The 19841-nt window shown below is 39.1% G+C and overlaps 1 long non-coding RNA gene across 1 annotated transcript; it reads left to right on the forward strand.

Annotated features, from left to right (window-relative positions):
- Nucleotides 1-4177: 4177 nt before the first annotated feature.
- LOC142073103 (uncharacterized) lies at nt 4178-10028 on the forward strand. The gene is made up of 3 exons (XR_012669790.1): nt 4178-4248; nt 8800-8976; nt 9962-10028. It is a non-coding gene; the product is annotated as an uncharacterized LOC142073103 (long non-coding RNA).
- Nucleotides 10029-19841: the final 9813 nt, after the last annotated feature.

Genomic DNA, 19841 nt, shown 5'->3' on the forward strand with positions numbered 1-19841 from the left:
TGTGTGTGTGTGGGGGGGGGGGGGGAGGGTGTTCAAAGGCACAAGGCCAAGGTAGTCACCCAGTTGCCATTGACTTTCAATGGGACTTGGGCATCTAACTCCTTTTTTGTGTCTTTGAAAATCTTTTCCAAAACTTTTTGCTAAAGAGATGTGAATACCAATAGGCTTGACTTTCTTTTTGTACAGTCATGTACAGCTCTGCAAAGTGGATGTAAAATCTGATTAAATCAGGGTAACAATTTAGACCCACTTTGTCGAGGTATAAATGGCTAGACAAGAGACAAAACCATGACACAATGGACACACAGTACAAAGCAATGAGTAGATGAGGCCTGGTATCTGTGGTGTCCAGTGACCATTCAATGCTTAAGGTGCTTGCAGAAGATTTGCTTTATTCTGTGTCCACGTCCAACTGTCTGTGCATAACAGGAACTTCACAGTGCCCATCCCAGACTCTCTATATGGGAAGTTCAGCCCTTGAAGGCACAGTCACCAGTACCATAGTATCTTTTTCCAGTCTGTATCTATTGGGCCAATTTTCAATAAACACTTTCTCTATGTTAACAATGACTTCTCTTAGCTAGAATGTATCCCCATGCTTAACCACCTTTAACAAATGTAATGTTACAGGCCTGGTACACAGGAGATAATTCTTTAAGCAACCCAAGCAAGTCTGAAAGATCCTAACATCTAATTCATATCAGTTAAAGTTATTGGTTGGTCCTCAAAAGATAAAATGAAATCAAGGGATATCAATAGTATTGACCTGCACTTCACAAAAGTTTGATTGAAATTTGACCCATGATTCTGAAAACAGACACGTATTTGTATTTCATTAACCCAGTGGTGCACAAATCAAAGGGAAACACTAATTGCTAATTATTTATTTGTTAACTTTGTTTTGTGTAACACGTGGTTCCAAAAATGATGACAATAGAAAAGTTGAAACTGAGAAAGAGAGTGCTTTATCTATATATTGGCACAGATATATTTATTTATTTATTTCTGTTAACCCTTCACAGCTAATTTGTTGTAAGATGGAAGTCAAGTGCTTGCAAGTTCCACAGATTGCTTTATAAATACAGTACTGCAGATACAAGAAAGAAGTATGGGGGTGACTATTCTAATGCTCTTTCAAATGACCAGTGTGGACTGTCAGTGTGAGCTGATTAACCATGCAGCTAATAATTTGGCTGCAGTGTGGAACTGGTATGAGTTCTGTGCACTTGTAGGGAAATATCTTGGCTTTTCTATGGGCAGAATCATGGAAGTGCGCAAAGTGCCAGAGATGTAGCATCCAAGTGAAGTTACTTTGAGGTACTCTGCCTGCAGAGGGCATAAATGAGCAGGATGTCATGGGGATACTGGAGAAGAATGCTCAGCAATGACATTGCTCTTTTAAAAAGATGCAATGTGCATTTTTCCATGCCTGTTGCTGGATGCTAGCAAGGAGGAATATATGTATTGAGTGTGAGGTAAAGATTAGGGCTCTGAGAATACCCACAAAATACCCACAGTTGGGTACTGTGGAGTATCACTGCTCAGACTGGTATTGCCATCTCACAAAACCTCCTTTCTCAAGCACTCATAAGAATTAATGGAACCATTCTTCCTGCCTTGATGAGCACAAGATGTAATAAATATTTATATTATGGCAGTGTCCAAAGACTCCAAATGGGATTGCATTGAGCATTGTACTGATAGAAAAGAGAAAGAATCATTGCCCTGGAGAGTTTACAATCTAAAAGACTCAAGTGGAGGAGGTGTAGGATATGGGAAGATGATAAACAGCAAACGAATGTGGTGAAAAATTGGAATGAGGTAAAAGGAAGGTCCATACATGTGCGCACACACATTCCTTCTATACCAGTGAACCTGGAAAGGACTGACCATGATTTAACTCTTAGAATAGTAGACTCTTTAAGATACAACTTCTTCCTTTTAATATGTTAAAATAACATTTTAAAAGAACAGAAATAGATTCCCTCAAATTCCAATTCTTATGGTATTAGGAAATGTACTGATTTGATTAAATGAAACACAGATGGATATTAAGCTGCACAACAAAAGGAGAAAAAAATCATGCAAATGTTTGCAAAGCTTTTTTGTGTTTTTCAATATTTGATATTTTGCTAAAATTACAAAAAAGTTTAACTACAAATTAGAGTACTGAATAAAAGTATCCTTTATATAACTTTTTACAATAATAAAATAAAATAATATGTATACTTACTCTAACTCCTAACCTATACTGCATGAAATCTGCTACATATTCCTATTCTTTGTATCTGTCATCCTCTCTTCAGTGCTTATGTAAGAAAATAACTTGAACCAATGACTATACTTTTTCATAAGTAGCTAAAAATGAATTAAAAAAAGTAAACTTAGCTACATAAAGAAACATTGTTGTGCCTTGCAGGAAGTGTGACAGAAAAATGACCTGAATTAGCAAGGTATGAGATTTTTGAGGGCTGTTGAGCACTGTACATTCTCTGAGCAGTGATCCCAGCACACTTACTTAGCCCAGGTGTTTCTGTTATTGTGATATATTAGGAAAATTAGCAGTGTTCAATGGACCTCAGACTGACACTTCCACCTTTATGCTGAAGCAGTCAATAGTTAACATACAGGGTTATGATTCAAAACATGTACCCTAGCATACAGGCTCAAGAAGACCTGCTGATGCCTTTTCATGATGTATGGCCCTTGCCTTACCTAGTTGTATTCCTAAAGTTTGAAAAAGAGAATTTAGAATGAAATACAGCACAGTAGATTTGTACAAAGCTACAGTGTTTGAGCCAAAGCGTGCCCTCTTTTTTCCAGGAATACTGGCATCTTTCCCCAGGTATAAATTGCAAGCATTCAGGTGAAAACAATGGGATTGTGACTGAATGAAAATCTAATCATGCTTATTCCATAATGTTTTTATCTCTGAATGCAGGTGTTCATGGTCTATTAAAATATATATAGTAACAATTACTACATTGATTACTATATCTTTACTTAACTATTTTATCTTTTATTGATAAAAGGCTTTCAGATATTTATGGCCTATGTTTTCCTTTCATCCCATTAAGATCATGAGAGAGACAACTTTGTGTATAATAGAATGTTCTGAGTGATGAAACACATCCATAATAAGTTGGTGATAATCGTTATAGTAAATGTGCTGTAATGAACTGGCTAGTGTGCGGATGTCTGCCCTCTGTTGAATAGAATCAGAACTGCCCAGGTTAGTGTCATAGACCCTATACTGATATAAGCAAAAAGGTTTTCTCATAGCTCAGAGAGTACAGCCTATACTTTTCGTGAAAGAGGACCTGAGTTCTATCCCAGAACACAGACTAGTCCGTTAAGTATCAACAGTAGAAGAAATGAGCTGCCGAAGGGACTCAGCTGCCATAGAGGGACTCTGCCAATTCTCATAGCATAGAGTTCCTTAGAAGGCATAGGTGATTGTCATGAGTTAAAGCAACTTCTATGCTGCTATAATTTATGCTGAGACCAGAATCGCAACAACTGTGTCATCAGAATTGGAGCCAGGACAGCCTTCCTTTCACCAACCTTTGTGCTGTGTTCTTCTTGGCACAGGAAAGAATTTGGTCTTAAATCCCTAAACTGCACAGATGGAACTTTGTGACTTTTTTCCAGTGGATGCTGGAATATCATAGAAGCTGCCTGTCTAAATAGCTTTGTGCTGATCCAATGTGAGCATTTAGTGTTTAAAAGCCTTAACTGTTTTTCATATCAGACCATGATAGAGATAGGGTACCTAATGGATGATTCCATAATAACATAAAGTGGCTAGAATTATATCATTAATGATCTTATAAAAACCTCAGATGAAAGTTGGTTGTGTTAAAAACCTCAGGATACCATTAAAAAGAATGATCAATTGTTACTTTGCCTAAGAGGGGGTGTCTGGATTTGATACTATATTAGTAGCTGAATCAAGAGAAAAGTAAATGATGGCAGGGACAGGGTTAAGGTAAGCCAGAGAGGTCAATTAGCCCATTCTGACACTTAGAGGGGAGACAGCTAATTAAGGATTACACCCACCGGGGGAAAACTAGACTGGGTGGGTTCTGTAAAGGAACAACTGCTGAGCCAGTAGGAGAGGACTGAAAGAGGAACTCTGCAGTAGGAATCTTTTTACTGGCCCTAAAAGGCAAGGACAACAGGAGTGAAGGGGCTCGAGGCAGTCATCAGAAAGGCTGGAAACTGCTAAGAGGAGGCTCTCAGCAACAGGTTGGTAGGAAGCCACATATGGTGTTGGACTTCCAGAGAGAGAGGATTGCAAGTTGTAGTCCTGGAAAAGGTACCTGTGGGTGGGGGAGGTAGGAAGAAGCAAGGGCTTTTAAGGACTAGGTCTTTGCTGTTTAATAAGAGGGTCAGTGGCCTGAAATCCTGAGGCAGGATGAGCCTGGCCCCTTGTGAATATTCATTAGGATATAGTCTTTAATTACTACTGCACTGGACACTTGGATTCTATCCCTGGGTCTACCACAGAGTTCCTATGAGATGCTAGGCAAGTGACTTACACCTAACTTTTCACAGGCAGTCATTTCTGCACGTAGTTAAAGGCTGGATCATAATGAATATGCACAAGAGGGCTGAATTAAGGTTGTATGGGCAAATTTCATCCTGGCACTTTCTAACATTTGAGAATACTTAGCTTTGTAAAGTTTTAAACCTTAACTTTGTATTTCATATTTTTGTTAATGGTTGAGTTTATTGATGAGGACAACCTTAACTAATGTTAAATGATGGTTATTTGTTTGTTTGTGAATTTCCTTAGTTTTGTAACAGAAATATTTATATATGAATGTATATGTTGTAAAACTATGTAGTCCATCAATGTTTTATATGACCTTAACGGAGTCGTAATAGTTATAGAATGTCGACATATCACGTAAACAAGTCAGCATGAATTCAGGATATCTTTCTCTATTTGGGGGAAAAGTTTTAATGTCATTAAAAAAAACTTCTAAATTACTAATTACTATTTATTTTTAAAAAATGTGTAACAGAAAACTGAGTCTGGACTCATGTATATTCCCCACTTTTACAGCCCTCAATATACAGGAAAAGGAGTTGGAATTTTGTATCTTATTTTCATGTAACAGTTTTTGAGGAAACTAATAATCAATTACCTTTTGAAAAGAAATAATAAATTAGCCAGGACAAACCCCCAGAATGACCTTATCTAAACCCAGTCAGCTTTCATTACAGTTCCTCCTGGGATCCTTCTTTGTAATGCTATCATGGTCACCTGAGGTAATTCAGTTAACGAAGAAAGCCGTTTCCATGACAACCAGGTCAATAGTGACACCCCCACATCCCCCCCAAGTATGCAAGTGAACCGGAAAGACTGAGTGATAATGAGTGACTGATAGTTTTCTCTGATGTCACAATGTTACTGCTCAGGCAGCAGCAGGGGAAGTAAATGTGCACTGTATGGGAAAAATGGGCTTTTCTGGTGTTTGTTTCTCTACATTTCCTTTAAAAAACCAACAACAAACATCATAAGTATTGGAGAACATTCCCCACACATTAATTAGTGACTGAACTTTTCTTCAAAATTCCCATGGCATATTTACAAAACAGGGTTCCAAAACTAGATGGGATACAGACCCCATAAAACAGAAAATTTTCATGCAACCTTAACTATGGCCTTGCTATTGCAAGATGGTAGCATTGGGGTAATTTAATAAATATATTACCACAGTAATTAATTATCCTATCACTGAACTTATTTACTGCTCAGAATGGGGGAATATCTCTAAATTAATAATTCTCCAAAAGGCAAGCAGGCTTTGATTGTAAGCTCTTTGGGGCAGGGACCATCTTTTTGTTCCGCGTTTTGTAGAACATCTAGCACAATGGGGTCTTGGACCATGACTGGGCTTCTAGCTACTAGAGTAATACAAATAGTAATAAGGTAAGATAGAATATGATTTAACACCTGACAGTATAACTTTGGCACATCTTGTGCTCTCTCTAGGTTGGAGTGACATAAGATTCAATACCTCTTGCAGGTCTCTCCTTAAAAGTCTTTCCACTAGGAGTCATTGACTTCAGTCTTTGCTGGATCAGACAGTAATGCAGATTTGAATATGTGACGTGGACATTAATAGTTTATTTTCTGAAAGCTGCTCAGATGCATTCCCTTTTTTCAGCTTCCCAATCATCAAAGACAATTCAGTTCTTCAATAATCAGATTGCCATGTTTCATGTTTTTTTTTTCCATTTATGAAAATCAGTAATGCTACAAAGATTTGTATATAATAGTAATTTAGACATAATTATCACCAATGACTACATCAGCCTTCACTGTACAACTGCATCATGAAAAGCCATTTGCTGTATTTAAGCAAAAAGCTTCTCCTAAAGGTCTTTTATGACTATGAAGTGGCTGTTTACAGTGTAAGTGTGGAACTAGCTGAGTGTAAGTAGAGGGAGAAGAACAGCAAAATCCCTATTCATAAGATCAGTTATAACTGCATCAATTTCCCTGCAGTGCTTCATCCTCATGGAAGGGTAAACACAATATTACAGCATAAGAAAGTATAAATCGCTGGTAACAGACTCTGGTTCTTTGCATTGCAATTCAGCAAAATTATGCTTCTCAAGAAGAAATGAATGTGTTATTCCTAAGAGTGATGGTTTATAAAAGAATGACAGCATCATTGACCAAAGTGAACTGAAGCTATCACCTGATCCCATTAGTCATGATCTGAGCAGGACATGCAACTCAGCTAATTCATTTAATTGATGAGAGGTGTAACAAGCACTCCAGTGAACATATGACTAGAAGAAGTACCTACGCATATTGTAATAACACTGTAAATAAGTTTCTTTTTTTTAAATAACTTTTTTAAATAACTCTTGCATTAAATAACTTTGGTTTTGTATGCAAATAAATTGGCTTTTAGCACTAATTCTATAATGTACAGCAGAGCTTTGCCTTTCTGATTAAGTATTAAGATTCAGAAGGAAGCATTTAAAGTTAAGACTTATACTGAAAATTTATTGGGGAAGAGACTATAGCCCTCATCCTCTAGGTGACTCGGTGCAGGTGGGTCTGGAAGGATCAAATACTTTAAGTACCCTACACAAGTTAGCAATTTATACTAAATTGCTTTAATCAGCTGATTTAATAATCAAATGACTAGTGTTTGGAAGAGACTGCTCAAGGGTTATTGAAGAGACAAGAGGGTGGAGGAATATCTTTTATTGGACTTGACATTTGGAAGAGAGGTGGCCTTTGTGTAAGGATGTGCCTTTTGCTATGCTCATAAAAATCTACAAAAAATTGAGCAAGTTATAAGCCTTTGAAAAATCAGTTTGCACGGGTTGAGTAGAGGTGTGTTACGTTTTAGTGGCTAGAGTAGCTGAAGATTCTGCCTGCACTGGGCATGCTGTGGTTTCAACCTTGCTGATGATCCATGTGGGTGTCAACGTGAGGCACATGATAGTTTTTTTTATTGGGGTGGGGCAGAAGCAGGATTACATTAAAAAATCAATGAAATTATTTACAAGTAAGTGTGTGTGTCATATATATATAGACACGCATACATGTGCACAAACACACAAATAAAAATGAAAAAAGACACGATTATGCAAGTTGCAAAGTCAAGCACTCAAAAGTTTGGAAATGTCACAATTAAGGTGGCTTCTGTAACCTTAATTTGTTGTCTCCCCCTCCCCTGCCCCCGATATATGGATTGAAATATAGTCTTTAATTACATGATTACATACTATTTTTTCCACAAGACCCCAGCCTCACTCAGTGCAGAGTCTGGACCTGCTCTGGGGATGAATGAGGGTTGCCTAGTCAAGGTGAGGCTGTTGTCTGTAGGACCCCTGCTTCATTTGTTTCAGAAGATGGAAGGCATGTACTGAGTGAGGCAAGTGATTGGAGGAAGATAGAGCAGTGGTTTTCAACCAGGAGTCTGTCAAGCAGGGCCAGTGTTAGCCTTGTTGGGGCCCAGGGCAGAAAGTGGAAGCTCCACCTCATGGGGCTGAAGCCCGGGGTCCTGAGCCCTGCCACCCGGGACTGAAGTCAGCGCCTGAGCAACGTAACTTTGTGGGGGCCCCTGAGGCATGTAACCCCAGGTAATTGGCCTGTTTACTACTCCTAACACAGGCCCTGGCTTTAATATGCCAAAAAACAGTTTTTGTGGCACAGGTGGGCCATGGAGTTTTTATAGCATGTTGGGGATGCCTCAGTAAGAAAAAGGTTGAGAACGCCTGAGATAGAGGAAGGTTTCATGAGTAAGGTAATTGAATGCTGCCCTGGAGAATTGGATTCTATCCCTGCCTCTGCCACAGAATTCCTGTGTCATGCTGGGCAAGTCACTGGAACCAAAGTTCATACGAGCTGTGCTTTAAAATAATATATGGCAATGTTAACGTACAATTGGTCAATAGATTTTGAAATGCCTTCTCAACCAGCTATACATAAAAAGCACCTGTGCATTCTTTTAAAATTTTGCTTTGTCTTAGAAGAATTAAAGTATAGTAGCAAAAGGGGGACAAAAGGATAGGTTGTGTGGAGCCCTTATGGAAATGTCAGAACTAAGGAAGTGATAATATGAGTGTGACAGTAATTATGCTAATAGCTTCAGGACTGTAAGCATGCAATGTTTCAGAAACCTGACCAAACTCTGTGTGTGTGTGTGTGTGTGTGTATATAATAAAGAAACTGAGTGAATGTGAAAGACATTTCAAAATATATTGATGGAGGGGGTAGGAGGGTGGTTTTTAGGTTACTAAGGGCTTCTTTACACTTACCAGGTGATCGATGTGCGGCGATCAATGCATCGGCGGTTCATTTAGTGGGTCTAGTGAAGACCCGTTATATCAACCACAGATCGCTCTCCCGTCAACTCCTGTGCTCCACCGGGTCGATAAGAGTAAGGGGAGTCAACGGGAGATCATCTCCCATTGACATCGCGTATTGTGGACCCCATGGTAAGTAGATCCAAACTACGTCGACTTGAGTTACGCTATTCACATAACTCGAATTGTGTAGCTTAGATCACCTTTTCCCTGTAGTGTAGACAAGGCCTAAGATAGTTCACTCCAGGTTGATAGCATTGTGGTTTCAGCCAGGAATTACCTGGAAGGGCTTAAAACAGCCCTGGGAGAGGGCTGGGGCAGGGGAAAAGCTGGGCTGATTGGGAGGCAGCCTCAGCTGTGGCCACACCCCAAACAGACCGAGCTGGTCCTATAAAAGCCAGTGAAGCCAGGAGCAGAAGGTATGTGTCTCTGTCTCTCTTATTCTCATTGAGAGGGAGGGACGGACCTGGCTGCTGGGAGCATACCAAGGTACCTGAGGTGGAGCAGGGCTGGGGGAAGGCCAGGGGAGCTGGGGAGCTACGGCCTGGAAACCCCCCAGGCTGCAGGCCTAGTGGAAAGCCAAATAGGCACTGGGGTTGCAGAGGGCAGCAGGTCCAAACCCCCCTTGCGTATGACGAGCGGTGCTGACACTGCAGTCAGCCCCAGGGAACGGGGGCTAGGTGATGACTGGCAGTGGCCATAGACTGGGTAGAGGGTTGGGAGTTCCCTGGGGAGGGGAGACCGGATTTGTGTGGGGTACTGCAGGTGGCAGCACCCCAGCATGAAAGGGGCACCAGGGTCCAGGAGGGACTCGGGGCCCAGCAGCAAGTGGGACACCGGCCTGCAGAGGGCACTCCAGAGGCTGGAATACTAATTCCCTGAATGACCAGCAGGAGACGCCGCAGGGGTGAGGCCCCCACCACTATAGACTCCGAATGGTGTTAAGGATAAATTCAGTGATGTGGCAAACAGCCTCCCACAATGTTTTGTTTCATGTTGTTATGGAAACGCTAATAATTATAGTGGCCTACAGCATAAAGCAAATGTATCTAGTAGAACAAGAAAAAAGGTTGTACTAATTATTTCTTTCCATCATTTTATCTCATTATTTCCTGAGGTTTAACCAACTATACCACAACGTCTGGAAGAATGAAATATTACTTTCAAGTTATCCTGGCAATGGGGAGTTGCTTCCAGCTGTTGTAGCAACTAAAATTCTGAAAATATTTGGAAGTCAAGGGTCATTTTCAAAGTGCTGTGCTTGTGATCTCTTTAGCTTTTCTGTTAATCAGTAAATGTTCTCTCACTTCTTCCTGCACTGAGCTTTTGGGATAAGGTTATATTTTTAGATGCTACTGTAGATCTTGGTTTAAGGTTTATGATCTTCCATCGGTGCTGTAGCAGGCCTCATAGAACTCCACATAACACATAATGTTCAGTGCTTTGTGACAGTGATATTTATATTGAACCTGAGCTGAATAGTCTTGAGGAAGAAACATGGACAGTACTAAGTAGTGCTGAAACGGCCTGTTCAGAAGAGATAAGAACTCTGATGGGTGAACCTCTCCAACTTTATAAAGAATTCCTTGAATCCTTCTCTGTTGCTACTGGACTAGCTGCTCTCTGTACCCCCCCCCCCCGATCCTTTTAAAAGCCCTCATTTATTTACTAGAATTGTTTGAATGCTGTAAGCATTTCTGAAAACCAGGTTGGGGCTAAAGAGCTTTTCTTGCTTAGCATGTAGTTGGTGGGAGACCGAGAAGCAGTGAGTTAGTGTACATTGACTTCCCCCCCTACTTCCAGAAGATAGCAAAGCTAAGGTAGGGTGGTGCTGGGAGAGAGGTAATGGGTAGGGGTGAGATCTGGTGGGATGGGACGGGGAGAGTGCTATTCAAACTGCATCAGGCCAGGTTAGGGACTGTTTCTTAAACCAGGACTGTTGTTCAAGAACAAAATAGAGCCTTGATATCCTGATAACAAGGCATTCTACCATCTATGGAAACTTCACATGCTCTTCCTGCATGCTCATTAAGTTTACAGTGAAATACATAGTCTAAATGTGACTGAAATTGTGTTTAGGATGTTGCTGCAGTCTGCCCAAAGCCACTAGGACTTTAAGCAAAATAATATCTGGCAGAATTAAGACAAACTGGCCAGTACCAACACCTCTTTCTTTCTTTCTTTCTTTCTTTCTTTCTTTCTTTCTCCCCCCCCCCCCCCCCGCCCCCACTGCACAGTATATCGTGTGTAAAGTAAAATATTACTGTGTGTCTGTGTGTTTCACTATTTTTTCCCCCCCAAAATGTTCTACCCTCAGTTTACAATGTTCCAAACCCTTTGTTTTATGGCAAATTGTTATCATTAGACGGGAAGCTCCTTGGGGCAAAGTCCATCTTTTTGTTTTGTGTTGGTACAATGCTTTATCACAGGGGTCCTGTCCAAGGCTAGGGCTTTTAGGCACTACAGTATTACAAATAATAATTAATAGAATACTATCATTATTAGTGGTTTTAGTATTGCAGTAGCATCTGGAAGTATCAGTCAGGAATTCATAGATTATAAACCCATAATGATCATCAAGTCTTGTGTTCCATTGTGATAAGTACTGTAGTAACACGAAGTAAACAGACAATCTCACCCTCAAAGAGTTTACAGTCATAACAAGATGCCCCAGATTGATGGAACATTACTTAACTAAAATTTTTGCCTTCATGCTAAATCCGAGTAGTATATGAGGAACCCCTTTTCAGGGCATATTTGAGAAGGGTTTTATTGGCATTTATATGGGTTAACGTGAATATTTCTATTACTTTTCTGTGTTCCCAAATTCATCTTAGTGAAACATTTACCCCAAACTACACTATCATATCTCCCTCAGACATAGTCAAAGGTATACACTTGAGTGTGTGTTCTGTCTCCAGTTGGTCACCTAAACATTGGGGCATGGATAGCCACTTTTGAAAACCTTAGCCATATAATTTTGTCTTGTTATAATTTAGCATCAAATGGTTGAAATAAACAGATAAATTAAAGTGTGTTTCTTTAAAAATAGAGCTAAGTATGCTGGAGAGGAGGAAACATTAGGATTTTAAGGATGTCTGATGTTAAACGGTATGAACACATTAAAAGCATTTGAGTGAATTATGTTCTGATAAGGTAGGCCTAGCTACCCTACTACTTGGAGAAATGGTAGTCCTAGAAATTGGAAAGATATTACTATCCTCTGGAAACACTACTCCGAGAGGTATTCGTCCTATTTTTGTTTTTGTTTTTTATAATATATTGTATAAGCAACAGTGTAACTTTAAGTGTAATTTACTTATGTAACCTTTCTGACAGGTGAAGCCAGCAGCACCAAGGGCCAGGTTCAGTATTTAGGGGTTTCTTTTCAACAATACAACACAAAACCAGTTTGAGGAGTTGAGGGTGAATCCCTCCATCAGGGTGTTCCAGGTACAGTTCTGCTGCCCTCGGTTCACATAACAAGGATAACAATCCTTTATTACTCCTGCCCCAATAACAAGAAGACTGGGGAACCAACACCAGCCACAAGTGATCATTTGGGCAAGCAATCCCATCATGCTGAGCGCCTAGGCAGGGAGGGTGTGTCCATGCAAACAAGATCAGCTCCTGAAGTCCTTTTCCATAGCTAACTACTGGATGTCAGGGGAGAGCTCATTCAGACTCTGCTTATACTCACACTGATCACTGTTTTGTCTGTACTTTGGAAAGGGCTGATCAATTGTTCAACACAGCATTTAAGTTACTTTAAAAACAAACTTTCTCACAAGTTTTTGTTTTTAAGAAAACTGGCATTGGTAGTTACTAAATATGACTTTAAAATGTCTGTTTCTACATTATATTCATGTACACTCTAAATCCCTATTCATATATACAGGTATGCATCCGATGAAGTGAGCTGTAGCTCACGAAAGCTCATGCTCAAATAAATTGGTTAGTCTCTAAGGTGCCACAAGTACTCCTTTTCTTTATTCATATATAGTTGTATTGTTTAGCCAAAATATATATGACACCTGGGATACGAATGGTGAATTCACTGGAATGATTTTAATTATCACAGAAAGACCTCAGCCCACCCAATACCATTCCCTTTAACCATTTCCTTTTTAATTAGATTTGCTCAGATAGTCTTCAGATTCTTATTTCCCTCATCACCCCTATGTAGTTTAGTCACATTTTACTTTTAATTATATCATGTATATGTATATTTTTATAATTGTGTTTGTTTAATTATATGTAATCCCTTACTGATAACTGTGTGAATAATGATGATATTCTTTCTGAACAAATGCAAAGACATAATGACTGATGAGATGGTGTCAGAAAAAAACTGCATTATTGTGAACAGTGTCTCCTCTTCCCCTCCTCCCACAAACTCAATAAACTGCATTTAATGAGACTCCAGCACAAAAAGAAAGTCACAGTAGAGTTAGAGATGCGGGTCTTGAACACAAGAACTTCCTAGTTTTTAGTATCTTAATCATGCTAGCATTTTGGAATCAATTAATTGTTGTTGGGCTGATTTAATCAGCTGCACTGCTTCTAAAGCATCCTAAGGGTCAATCAAATCCTCTCAGGATATTAATAGCATAGGTGAAGCAATGTTTATTCTGTTATTGAATGAGACTAAGCTTCTCTTCACAACAGAAGTTTGTTTTTAAATCCATATGGGGCCACTGCCCAAACAGAAATGTAACAAAAGAGTTATAGGACCGAAAAAAAAATATATTTTTTGAATATAGTTTAATATTTTCCAATGTAGACTCCAAAAGTCTGATTCATAACTACACTCCATCATTTGTATGCCATCATAACTGTATTGAAACCACCCTGGGTATATGTGGATGAAATGGATATCCCTTAAATGGAAGAACTTGATGGCTAGATGACCTATAGCGAGGGCAAGCTTCAAAGGGATCCATGATGGACATCTAAATTAAAACCGATTTTGGATAATTTAGCCTATGCTGGCCATATTGAATAAGTCAATTGATGGTTTAGAAGGAAGAATAGAATGAACTTGTTCAATTTAGCAACTTATTTCTATCTTGCTTTGATACTCTCCACTTTATTTACAAATACTGGTGATATTTCCACATGGGGACCAGGGGGGTGTCATTCTTCCTGTAAACTAAGCAAAATGTGATTTTAATAACTTATGATGAATGTACTGTGCTAACCTGTTGGGTGTGTAAGTGCCTCATTACTCTATACTGCTTGGAATCAGAACTGCTCAGTTCTATCAGTTATGTCCAGCAAATGTTTCTCGCCAATGTAAAAATTAACTCCCATATACCCGATGGAGTATCACGTTCCACTAGTTTAAATGAATGTTCCCGCACAAAATGGTATGAATTCCAGAAATGGAAGCAGGGTTATGTAAAAGGATAAAAAATGCATTGTTAAAATCCGATCATGGTGCAACATGTATCAAAAATGAACTAAATATTACTAGAAGGGAAGTTCAGCTTCTTACATTTCACATATAAATGAGTATATTTTAACAAGAACACAATCAGGAACAACTCACAAAAATGTTGCTTGCAAAATAAAAAAAATCCTCAGGAAGTTGATTGTAAAGCCCTAGATCAAAAGATAATGTTGGTAAAGCACTACAAGCTATTAATAAAAAACATGTTCTACTCCAATTAAGGGAAGATGTGATCACACATTTTGGTGGATCAAGATTTGCTGACACCTTTGCCTTCAGGCTGCCTTATACAATGCTTTGTTGAAAAAAATATTTTAAAAGAAAGTAATCTGACTGCATATGCTATAGCCAGGCTTACCTTTGTGTGCTACAGATACCAAGATTCCAGCTTTAGGCCAAATGAAGTGTTCTTCAGATAAATTCACCAGGTTTAGATGGGCTTTACTGCAGATCTATTTTCTGACTCATGTAGCAATCTAGAGATACGTTATTTATACCACTGCAAGTTTCCCACTTGGAAATAAATGGTGTTTATTTTCCTACCATTGAAATAAATTATTTTGAGAGTAGAAAAATGTGTTTAAAAGTGGAAAATTGTCAAAACTATTGGTCAAAAGGACTATCAACTCAATTCTCATTCTTTTATTTAAAACTTGGAACCAATAGAAAAGTAACTTTTGAATGAAACACAAAAGAGCTATTTTATACTGTCTTTAAAAATCTAAACTGGAACAAAAAGGAAACAGTGGTATTAAATAAAAATATTTAATGCATGTAGCTTTTCATCTGCCTAGAGTTTTTCAATCATTACTTGTCACAAGAGTGGCATAGACCCATGTGAAATGGGTAAAGTCATAGTGTGATGATCCTTACGAATCTTAGTGAAGGACATTCACAGAAACTCAAATGCATCTGGTATGTTGATTTGCTATCATAAAAACAGAAATCATTCAGACCTGAATCCTAGTGTAGCTGTTAGGAACCGGGATGTCGGAATTCAGGTCTAGTGGGCAGAGAAGGCATCAGGTCAGGGAATGGAAGCAGGATCAGAGCTGGAGTCAACTGCTAAGTACCAGAGCGAGATGGTTAAGCCAGAGTCAGGACCAGGAACTGAAGCTGAGGATTGGAGCTGGGGTCAGAAGTCAGAGCAAAAGGTTGAGTTGGAATCGGAAGTCAAAGTTGGTGGTCAGAGCCAGGACTGGTACCCAATGGTTGGGAGCAAGCTGAATGGACAGGAATTAGAGAGAGGTAAGGATCAGGCATGGAGAAGGAGCTAGGAGTGAGGAAGCGGGTCAGGAGTGGAGGAGGAATCAAAAACGGGGTTGGATCAGGATTGCAGGAGGCAGGCAAGAGCAGGGTCCACTGTGGCAACAGCAGGAAGTCTGCACCATTGCTTAGACAACTTACCCAGCTCACTTCCAGGCTTAGTTCATGTGAACCAATCAGGCAACTGCAGGTTTTGAGTGCTTCCAGAGATAGTGAGATGCTGCTTGGAGCCTTAGAATAGCAGGTTAAAAACTTCTCACAAAGAAATACTCAGCTCTCTTTCCAAGCAGAAATTACCAAGGCTTGTCAGTTGTGCAGGTTGGGATTTCTCAGACTCTGTGATGAAGGGTAATAACCACTTATTTTTTTTCTTTTATGCCCTTGATCACAGTTTCATAATAAGATTTCAAAAAATTCTTTAACACTCTCATTCAGATTCAGAGCATGATTTAAGCAACCAGGCCTCTAGCCTACCTTCCTGGTTCACATCGCAGTCCAAACATGCAGGTTGACTTCTAAGGACATTTAACAGCAACAATATAGCTACCTGATTTTTATATTTATTTTTATTAGACTTAATAAATAAAAAAACCTTTCTGGTCAAGCTTTCAAATAGAGTGCTACACTAGCTGAATGGAAGTTGTCCTCAAATAGGTGTGAAATCCTATAATTTTTTTTAACCCATTAAAGCTGACCAATAAAATAGATACCATGCTATGATAAAAATAGAGGGTGAGCACAGACATCAAAATGGAGGATATACTACTGTGCCGATGTAAAGAGAATATTCCTCCCCACTATTCCACCTACAACCCCAAACCAAAAATAAGATGTGAGCAGCTTTATTCATTGACCCAGAATCCAGCTGGGTGAGTCACATCATTGTCATGGCTTCTAATGAATCTTGAGCAATTGAAGAGCTTTATTATCCATGTGGCGTTTGAGACATCATGAAACAATAAGTCGTTGTAATGCTCACATTAGATTGATTAATTAAAAATCTACCCAGGAAATTTGAGGTGCAAATGTGAAAATTCCCATTTTAACCCTCACCCTCAAAGGCCTATAGTAGAGTTCAATGCACCTACCACAGTTACAGGGCATCCGTTCTTCCTCATCAGGTTATGCTGGACTGTATACCTGTCAAGAGACAATTGGGGTAATAATGGTCCTTCAGTGTCATGTAATCAGTCGCAGTAATGAATGCAAAATCAGGTGCCTCACCATAGTTCAAGTTACAGATGTGAATAGCCATTAGCTATTGATGTTAAAACAGCAGTATGAATGGTTAAAGCGTAGTGCTTGGCATCAGAAGCCCTACAAACTTGAATTGGACACCAGATGGGACCACTGGGACCGATAATAAACATAAAGTGTTTGATCTAAAACATGTCATCTTCCCCCAGGCAGTCTTTTATTTTCTGTCTCAAGAGAGACTGAAACACCCTTACCTCTTCAACAAATTCCCTGTGTGGGCCTTCCTACCTCAAAAATATGGAGCTCAACCTTCTCATCCGCCCAGATGAGGTCAGTAAAAGAGCACCGCTACCTTATCAATGTGCGCAAGAAAGAATATTTAGGGAAAGCTGTATGTAAAACAACACAGCCCCCACACTTCAAAAAGGCTTCATTTAAAAAAAAAAATTGACAGTCACACAATGCTCCTCAGTACTGAATGCTGAGCATTCTGGTCCCAGTCAAGCAAATCACTTTGGCGCATGGTTAACTTTAAGCACGAGTAGCCCCATTACAGTCATAAAGGATAAACATCCTATTATTTTTGTTACACTCTCCTCATTGTTTCTCAAACCTCTGCTCATATGTTTGTCTATTTATCTATTCTAGGTACTGCTATGGACCCCATTACTGTTGTATAGGAGTACCTCACAATGTTCAATGTGTTTATCCTCACTATACCCCTGTGAGGTAGGGAAGTGCTGTTATCCCCATTTTACAGATGGGAACTAAGTCACCAAGAGACTAAGAGCCAGTTTTTAAAGGTATTTAGGTACCTAAAATGCAAATAGGTGTCTAGTGGGATTTTTTAGAGCAACTAAGCACATAACACCATTGTAATTAACTTAGATGCTTTTGAAAATCCCACTAGAGTTCCTATCTTAATCGTTAGACACCTTCACTATTTTAAAAACCTGTCCCTAAGTGACTTGTCCAAGGTCACAAAGGAAGACTGTGGTGAGCAGGAAATTGAACTTGTGTCTCAAATCCCAGACTGCCGCCCTAATCACTAGATCACCCTTTGTTTCCTCATCCACTTATGTCTTGTCTTTTAGAGTGTATGCTCTTTGGAATAAGGAATATTATTTACTATATGTTTATACAGTGCTTCGTATAATGGGGCTCGGATCTTGCAACTATCATAAATGGTTAATAATAATTACTCAAAACAGAAACTAAGGCCATGGCTGCAAAAGTTCTGTGACATTTCTTTTTCTTTTACAATACTTTTTGTTGCTTCCATGTGCTAAGCTCTCTCATCTCTCTTCATGCTTTGGTTATGGGAGAGATCTCAGCCCACAAGCTTAGATTTATGTTAGCAAAGAAGTGATTTCCATAGGACCAATGAGTGGCTGCAGCTTTGTTCACACCCTTAATTGAAATTATACAATCCTTGTACTTTGTTAATAGAGTTAATTGGTTAGCACGATCAGCAGCTGTAATAGAATTATTTCTCAGATCTATGCGAGTAGAAATACAGCAGCATATTTATTAATAGAGTGGAAAGCGGAAAGTCATTCTGCTTGACTAAGAGCAGAGCCAGGAAAGTTTCCTCTACAATTAGTTCCTTGATGCATGTCATTAGGTTTTTGCTAAGATGGATCTTTAGACAGACGTGTTCTGTCAAGCACACCGCAGAATCTGATTAGCTGTTTAGAAAAACCTCAGTATTTTTACAACAGTTTTTTAGTGTCAGTAAATGATGCTTTAAAAAAAAAATCACATCAGATTATTATTCTGAGTCCATTGGGTTTATTAGGGTTGCTATTAGAGTTAAACAGCTTTATATGTGATACTTAATGAGTTTGCTTAAATTTATTTAAACCATTGTAACGGATCTGAACCCAAACGTAATCACAAGGGCCCTGAATGCATCGGGTTCTCTGTGGGTTGACCTCTATGAGCGAAGTCAGTGGGACTTTATGTGGACATAGAAGTTTCCTGTATGTAGTTCAGAGCAGGGTCAGGGTGACGTTTCCACTTCCATGTCCAGTTTTCATTCTGTACAGTAATGAATTATAACACCTTTCTTTAAATATTTGAGGTTTTGCTTTGCAACATTAAAACGACCAAAACCAATAACAAACTCAAATAAAAATCAGACACATTTCCGCATCAATCCTAGGGGAAAAAATATACATACGAAGAATGTTATACTGAAAGCAACAGTAGCCATACTTTCTGGACACAGAACTACTGTGCATCACACAAAAGGGTTTCCACAGAAGTTATCGTTCCAGAGCCAGCATTTGCCAATAACTATGTAGAGTTGTATCTGAGATAACTCAGTTTTCCCCATCATGAAAAAGAAATAAACATGGAGGAGGGAGGGCCGGGGTATGTTGGCAAATGTTGACTTATTAAAAGTAATCACTATACAAAATACAAGTCACAGACACTAGATTTAAACACAGAACTGTATTAATTAGTCATTTCTCTGAGAACATCAAAGCAGACGTTTCTCAAATCATCTTTCTTGTTATACAGTATAATTATAATAGCCAGCTCAGGATGTATGCCATTAACTTTTATAACAGTGGGACTATTATGCAATTATATTCTGCATTTTAAAATATTCAACAAATATTACTTTATAGTGTGTGTGCTACTGTTGTGGTTAAAATGTTTTTATGATTGACAGCAGCTTCCAACAAAAACAGTCGTGCTGTGTGCGCTACCAAAGTTATGGGAAATAAAATACCAGGTTTGTTTACAGTATAGAATAAAATCCAAGGCCTACAGAATCAATGACACAGTTCCCATTGCTTCCGTGGGACCAGGATTTCACCCATACTTTCTAGCATACGACCTATGCCCACAAGACCCTGCTTTTAAGTGTAACACTTGTTTGCAAAAGGTCCAGTGTTGTGTATTTAATATTCCAGCTTCAGAAATGGTCATCCGAGTTGGCATATTTTTGTTTCAATTCTCTCCTTGACCAAAGCTTTGAAAAGACATGTGGGTTCAACATATATAGGCAGCATTAAATATGAGTATTCAGAAACACACTTATTTGAATGCAGAACACACCAAAGCTTTGAAA

This window comes from Caretta caretta, chromosome 8 (genome assembly GCF_965140235.1).
Source record: "Caretta caretta isolate rCarCar2 chromosome 8, rCarCar1.hap1, whole genome shotgun sequence".
Classification (NCBI taxonomy): Eukaryota; Metazoa; Chordata; order Testudines; family Cheloniidae; genus Caretta; species Caretta caretta.